We start from the raw sequence: 7,487 nt of genomic DNA, 5'->3' as shown, positions 1-7,487 counted from the left end.
CGATTTCTCGTAGAGCTATAGATTTAATCGAAAGGACTAACACATTAATTTATTTATAAATTAGCTTATTTATTTACTTACTTATTATTTACAATTTTTTATTTGTTTCTATATGACTACGTGCTGAGGGAACAAACAAAAGACGAGCGGAGTTGCCTGCTTCAAATCTGGGACACGGCCATTCTTCGTAGAGCTATCGACTTAACAGAAAGGACTAACTCATTAATTTATTTGTAAATTTATACATTTATTCATTTATTTTTATTTATTATTTACTTCTTAAAAATTACGTGCTGAGGGAACTAAACCAAAGGCAAGCAAGCGGAGCTGCCTGCTTCAAACCTTGGACACAGCGATTCTTCGTAGAGCTAACGATTTAATAGAAACGACTAACCTATTAATTTATTTATACATTTATTCATGTACTAGCCGTACCCGTGCGCTCCGCTGCACCCGTTATAAATAAATATAAAGTAATTACATAATTAAAATAGGACATTTGATCCAGGGAACATTCGTGTTTGATAGAAGGATAAATCGTTTAATATGTTACTTAATTTAAATTGTATTTAAAATATTAAAATGCGATCATTTTGATCCAGAGACCACTCATTTGGCGCAATGACAATTCCTTTAACATGTTTCTTATTTGTTATTACATGCAACTATAGTTTAATGAAGATTGACATCATTTAGTTTTAATGTGTAAACTCTATATTACTTGCTATATGGTTCCATTGAATTATGGTAATAACTTAATTTTAACCATTGTTTTCTACGTCTTCAGTAAATTGCGCTTGGCCCACTATGGTTCTGAACCCTTCAAATAACTTAAATAGTGATACACCATAAACAGTGATATGTAATTATATTTATTTCTTTCGAAAATGTAAGAATTCACGATCTCCTATGTACCATTGCCATGGAATGAATAAATGTGTTTTTTCTTCCTACTCAAAAATTTTATATTTTGCACATGGGAATTACTGCAGGAACAACAACGCTACAATCTGAGGCGGCGGTGAAAACGTATTGTATTGTTATTTTAAAAGTCTATCAGACCTACCAAATTTTGCATAGAATAAAACTTATCGGAAATCATTTTTAAAGAAACTTTTCTTATGTAACATTTTTCACAAAAAAAGCAATAATAAGCGAGATATTTCGATTTAATTCAGGTCCCGTTAAATGAAGTATTTTGAATGTCATATAGCCTAAAATCTAAATTACAATGAATTTAATTGATATTTCAATTTTCATCGAAATCCGTTCAGCCATTATCGCGTGAAAAGGTAACAAACATCCAGACAGACATACAAACAAAAATTTCAAAAAAGCGCTTTTCGGTCTCAGGATGAATAATTATACATGTTAATACCAATTATTTTCGGAAAAGCGAAAATTACCAGAAAATTTTCGGTCACATATTTATTATTAGTATATATTATGTTATATTATATTATATTATATTATATTATATTATATTATATTATATTATATTATATTATATTATATTATATTATATTATATTATATTATATTACATTATATAAAAAGTGCGTTGATAACGGATGTACTCCGATAAGAAAGTTTTTAATTTGTCGTGGGGGCTCTTGAATCTCAGAAGCAACAACTTTTACAACAGCGCAACATAATCTGCTTGGCTCATTACCCATTTTTTTGCATTGCATTTATTGCATATATAGTCTATTTTATGTATTTTAACACGATTCGATTGAGCATGGTTAAAATTTGAATTATAAAATGGATTGCTAAGCTAACGTACTATTACTGCATACTAAATCTCGTTGTTCGTTAATTCTCGGAGATTAAAATGAGTGTGTACATAAATATTATTTTAAGAAATACAGAAAACGAATGTACAAAAAAGCCTATGAAATTATCTGTTCATAAGAAACTATTTTAATCTTACCTGTCCTCGATTTACTAAGAAGTTACTGTAATAACATTATAGCAGTATGTCCATCTAGAGAAACTACACTTTCCAATGGTGAAATAATAATTAATTATACAAATCCGTTAATTTAGCTTCCGATAATACTTCATACAAACACAGAAACATTGTCTGTAGACTAAGTTTAACAGCTTTCGATTCTTGCTGTTCAAGGCCCCTTTTTCGATTATTGTTGTCCAAGGCCCCTTATAGACGAAGTCATTTGTTATTTCATTTCACCGTCTTAGATGGCGTTATTTTAATTTTAAAACTCATTTATCTCATTAAATATCAGTTCTATCAAAATTTTGTAAAGAATAAAACATATCGGAAATCACTTTTAAAGATACTTTTGCTATGTAACATTGTTCACAAAAATCAATAATAAGCGAGATATTTCGATTTATTTAATTCAGGCCCCCTTATAGCCCCCCTTTTAAATAAAGTATTTTGAATGCCATATAGCCTAAAATCTAAGTTACAACGAACTTAATTTATATTCCAATTTTCATATAAATCGGTTCAGCCATTATCACGTGAAAAGGTAACAAACATACAGACAGACATACAAACAAAAATTTCAAAAATGCGAATTTAGGTTTCAGGGTGGTTAATTATATATGTTAGGACCAATTATTTTTGGAAAATCGAAAATTACCAGAAAAATTTCGGCTACAGATTTATTATTAATATAGATTTACTTACTTATTTTCATTTATTTATGATTTACTTCTTTATGACTACGTGTTGAGCGACCTAACCCAAAGACGAGCGGAGTTACCTGCTTCATATCTTGGACAAAGCGATTCGTCTTAGAGCTATCGATTTAACTCAAACGACTAACTCATTAATTGATTGATAAATTTATTTATATATTTATTTATATATGTTTATTTACCTGTGATTTACTTCCTTATGACTACATGCTAAGGGAACAAACCTAAAGACCAGCGGAGTTGCCTGCTTCAAATCTTGGACACTGCGATTCTTCGTACAGCTATGGATTTAATCGAAATGACCAATTCATTAATTTATTTATAAATTTATTCCTATATTTACTTATTTATTTTTATATAGTTATGATTTACTTCTTTATGACTATGTGTTGAGGGAATAACCCTAGGACGTTGCCATTCTGTTAGAGATATGCATAACTGTAAGATAAATGTTTCAATACCAGAACATTATTTGAGACTCCACAGAAACAAAAAAAAAAAAAAAAATACAGTACGACTCAAGAAAAAATGCTTCATTGCTCTACTGATGTGAAAAATTATTGCACACATAAATTAGCTTACTTTCTTACAAAGTAATTTCATTCTTAAATATATCACATAATACACAAGTCCAACAATTCTAGCAAGTCAAAGCAAAATCGGTGATTTACATGCCCACTACTTGGACATCCATGACGTATTTCTTTACTATGCAAAGCAATAATGTAGGAATAATTGCTATGTTTAACGTGTAGCTGTAACTGTTTGTGTTTATACCACATTGAATGAAGCCCGTTATGGGCGAGGTGTCTCATGTATGAACAATATACTTGCCTGTTAGTTATTGACCGGCGCTTGGGGTGAAACTGCAGACTACAAATATTACAAAATTATCTACTGACTTTGTATGTTCAACAAGAGCTGGAATTCACAAAGTGGTAAGCAAATTGTAGTAAGACAGTCATTCAAGACACTGGATGAACTAGAACTTACAATTTCCATATATAAATGCTAAAAAACGAAGGTATTTTCCCGATGTTTTAGAATGTAATTTCTATTTTGATATTGAAATACGAAAACAAAAGTATGATGTTAAATTTTATAATTGAAGGAGTGAGAATGATAAGTCCTAAGCCATACATATAAAATTTTACAGGAAAGCGTATTAAATAGAGTCCAATGCTATTAGGTGCGGTGTCATAATTTCTTAAGCATACGAGCTATTCCATCTCAAATCGACCGAAATATAGAGAAAATTGACCTTAAAATTTCTAAATACAATGAAACTTTTTTTGTACGTAGAGAACTGTGATACAATGCTTTGTGCGAAGTTTGAGGCATCAGAACTTCATAGTGTTTAAATTTAAAATATTTAAATTTATCGTATTTTCATAAAATTAGCAATTTTAAACTATTGTAGCTCCGAAACCCTTTCACCCAATGATCAAAATCATGGTTTATTTTGATGCTGAGAAATTAAAATTTTTATTGACATATAAACAGATTTTCTTACTTTTTATGGAAATGGAGAAATTTAGATTTTTCCTCATTAAGACGCTTTTGCCTGGGAAAAAATATTGTAAAAATATATAGTTAGATTCCGCATTGAAAGTACAAATAAACACATACTTTTTACTGATGGTATGTTGATAAGAAAGTATTGAAAATATCAAATAAAGAAAATAAATAGTACGCGCGTGAACTAACCAGCTGACTGTGAGACGGGAGCTAGCCGAGACAAGCAAGGCCAGGAGACAAACACGTAATATTTCGTCTAGTAGCGCATAGCTGGGCTAGCTTTATCACAAGTTTTCATAAACACAGGAGTAAAATGACGCCCAACGCTCGCTTATCATCATCATCTCTCGGCCTGTGCGTGCGGTACTGCGCCGTTCAAGTCTAGGCGTGTGAAAATAATTTATTTAATACCCTCGAAACTTATTGCCGAGCCACTAAGAAAACAATGCCGAATTCCTCTTAATAATGCAAGGTTTTTTTCTCAATATTTGTTTACATTTTTACAAATCAGCAAAAAGCCTAAAAGTAAGTAAAATCAGATTATCTATCTCTCTGTACATAATAAAAATAAGGATTACTTCTTACCATAACCCACCAAATGTCAGCTTGAAAATGAGCTCTCGTTCAATGTTCTACAGTAAATAGTTCCAGAGTTCTGAGCGCTGAAAGAGGCTTGTTTTTCTAAAATACGCTAAATTTGTCGCTCCACAATACGAAAACAGTTTGACTTTCGACAGTATATTTTTGAAAATGCACTCTCCTCAGCACCTTCTATAAGTAGGAAAAAAATTACAGTATTAAAAAATGCGAGGATTTTTTACTGATCGATTTCATATGGAATAGCCCATACGCTAAAGTCATTTGTTGAGTAATTTCTATAATATTTTAGTAGTAGCTTCCTCATGTGTAAGAAATGAACACGCACAAAAAAAACATTTTTGTTAAAAGTGTGGCTTTGGACTATCTCATTCTCACCTCTTCAATTGTTTTTTTTTATATACATCGATTTCAAAAATATTACACAGATTTCAAAGCTCTTGTTCATGACAAGTTATTATAAATGCCAATATTATACACACTGTGGCAACTGGAAACGGGACTAATGATCAAATAATAATGATTCTATGTCTGAAATATAAAAATTGTTTCTCAAAGTGACATCTTCCTGCATTTATACACTGTGCAACGATCATGAGGCAAGTGAAAGGAATGGCGGAAAGACGTGTCTAGAATTCTATTAGGTGCTTTCGTTACAATCTTTTAAAAAAAGTGTCCGTGTCATCACACAAGGGCATCATTTCATTTTTTGCTTGGGGTGGGGAATATTTTAGGAAATGGTAGACTATACCGCATGACGAATTCCCTTCCCCCATTTCCTCTGAAATGAACTATTTTCCATACTGTAAACTGGGATAAACTTGACCATAAAATAATTTAAACCATATCAGATATACTGAACATATCTTGAAGTTCATTAGTTATTCTCTATGTCGTAAGTATTACTTATTATTTTAAACACAAATTGAGTTGATATGATTTATTTTGTTTAATTATTTATTTTTTGTTTTATGGTTAAATTTACATCACGTTACAGTAGCTATGTTTCCAGTTTCCACACATAAGCCTAGTTTTAACTTCTTGCCCTACTTATATGATACGTAATTTACGCACTTGCTGTTAATACCGTATGGCCTGGCTTTACGGGGCTGGACTCGGAACCTATCCGTACAAAATTCTATCTGTATAACCATGTTGCCAATGTAGTCTGTTAAGCGTTGTGGAAAGAATAATCTTTTAATTTCTAAAATATATGTCTCTCAGAACATTATTCTTTAAGTTAAAGAATCACTTATTGCGAAATTATACTGTATCCGTATTCTGTACAAAAAAATAAAAAAAATCAATATAATTAATATGTTCTGAATTTTTATATATAATTTCTCAAGTCATATTTTAAAAACCTGGTATGATATAAGCGGAGTCCACATCTGTGGAGTAACGGTCAGCGGGTCTGGTCGCGAAACCAGGTGGCCCGGGTTCGAATCCCGGTTGGTGCAAGTTACCTGGTTGAGGTTTTTTCCGGGGTTTTCCCTCAACCCAATATGAGCAAATGCTGGGTAACTTTCGGTACTGGACCCCGGACTCATTTCACCGGCATTATCATCTTCATCTCATTCAGACGCTAAATAACCTAAGCTGTTGATAAAGCGTCGTAAAATAATCTACTATAAACGGACGTACAACGATAAGTGGTAAAAAATCTTACCATATAAATTAAATTATAGACTATTGCATATTGATTCTTTGGTACGACCGAAAGAGAGAAAACTGATGACACCCCAACAGTTCAGACTGGGGACAGGGGAATCCTCTATTTATCGTCAGCTGTCTCTGAAGATCAAGTGAAAGCACACATAGACGTGAAATGTATGTTTGCACAGCTTCAGATCAATGTCTTATAACTGTTTTATATCTGGCTCTGTGCAAGGTCACATTTGCGATGGGGAGGAAAGGAGACGGCAGAAAGGTTATAACGCTTTTTAATACGATGACGCCCACTAGGATAAATCACTTGTAATTTAACGGTCAGTGACAGAGATAAAATGTAAGATCTGTAGAGCATTGAGTCAACGCTAAGCGGGAGTATAGGGACCGAGGGGAGTGATTTTGTTTTTCAGAACTTCAAGACAATGCTAACTCATATAAAGTTTGTGTGATTGTAGCCTGTATATATTTTTGTTTGGTTTTTACTTTGTTTATAATTTGATTTTTTTCTATTATTTTATTTGTATTTCTGGTGATGTGGAAGAGAAGACCTGATGACCTTAATTACACCAGAATAAATAAACTATATATAAATGAACTAAAAACAGTTGCACGTAAGGCACATGATGAAATGTTTTCTTTTCGGTGCCTCATCTTCAGTTATTTTAAATTGAATTAACCCTGGTAGGCATTTGGCTAAGGTCATTAATTCATGTAATTGACGCTATGTAAAGATTCATCTTTATGGACGAGGAGAGCTTAGTAAAGACAATTCGTTTTGGTTGCATTTGGCTAAGGTCATTAATTCATGTAATTGACGCTATGTAAAGATTCATCTTTATGGACGAGGAGAGCTTAGTAAAGACAATTCGTTTTGGTTGTCTATAGTTGAGTTTCCGAGATCTCCGAAAAGTGTAACCGTTTAATTAAAAACAGAAGCAAAATAGGCAAACCCGGGAAATGCCGGGTGTTTTCAGCTAGTAAACTTTAAATGGCAGACCTAATATTTTCAACATTATAAAGAAACTTAATTGT

Source organism: Periplaneta americana, chromosome 17, assembly GCF_040183065.1.
Source record: "Periplaneta americana isolate PAMFEO1 chromosome 17, P.americana_PAMFEO1_priV1, whole genome shotgun sequence".
NCBI classification, from domain to species: Eukaryota; Metazoa; Arthropoda; class Insecta; order Blattodea; family Blattidae; genus Periplaneta; species Periplaneta americana.
The sequence above is the reverse complement of the archived record's forward strand: the minus strand, read 5'-3'. Positions refer to the sequence as shown.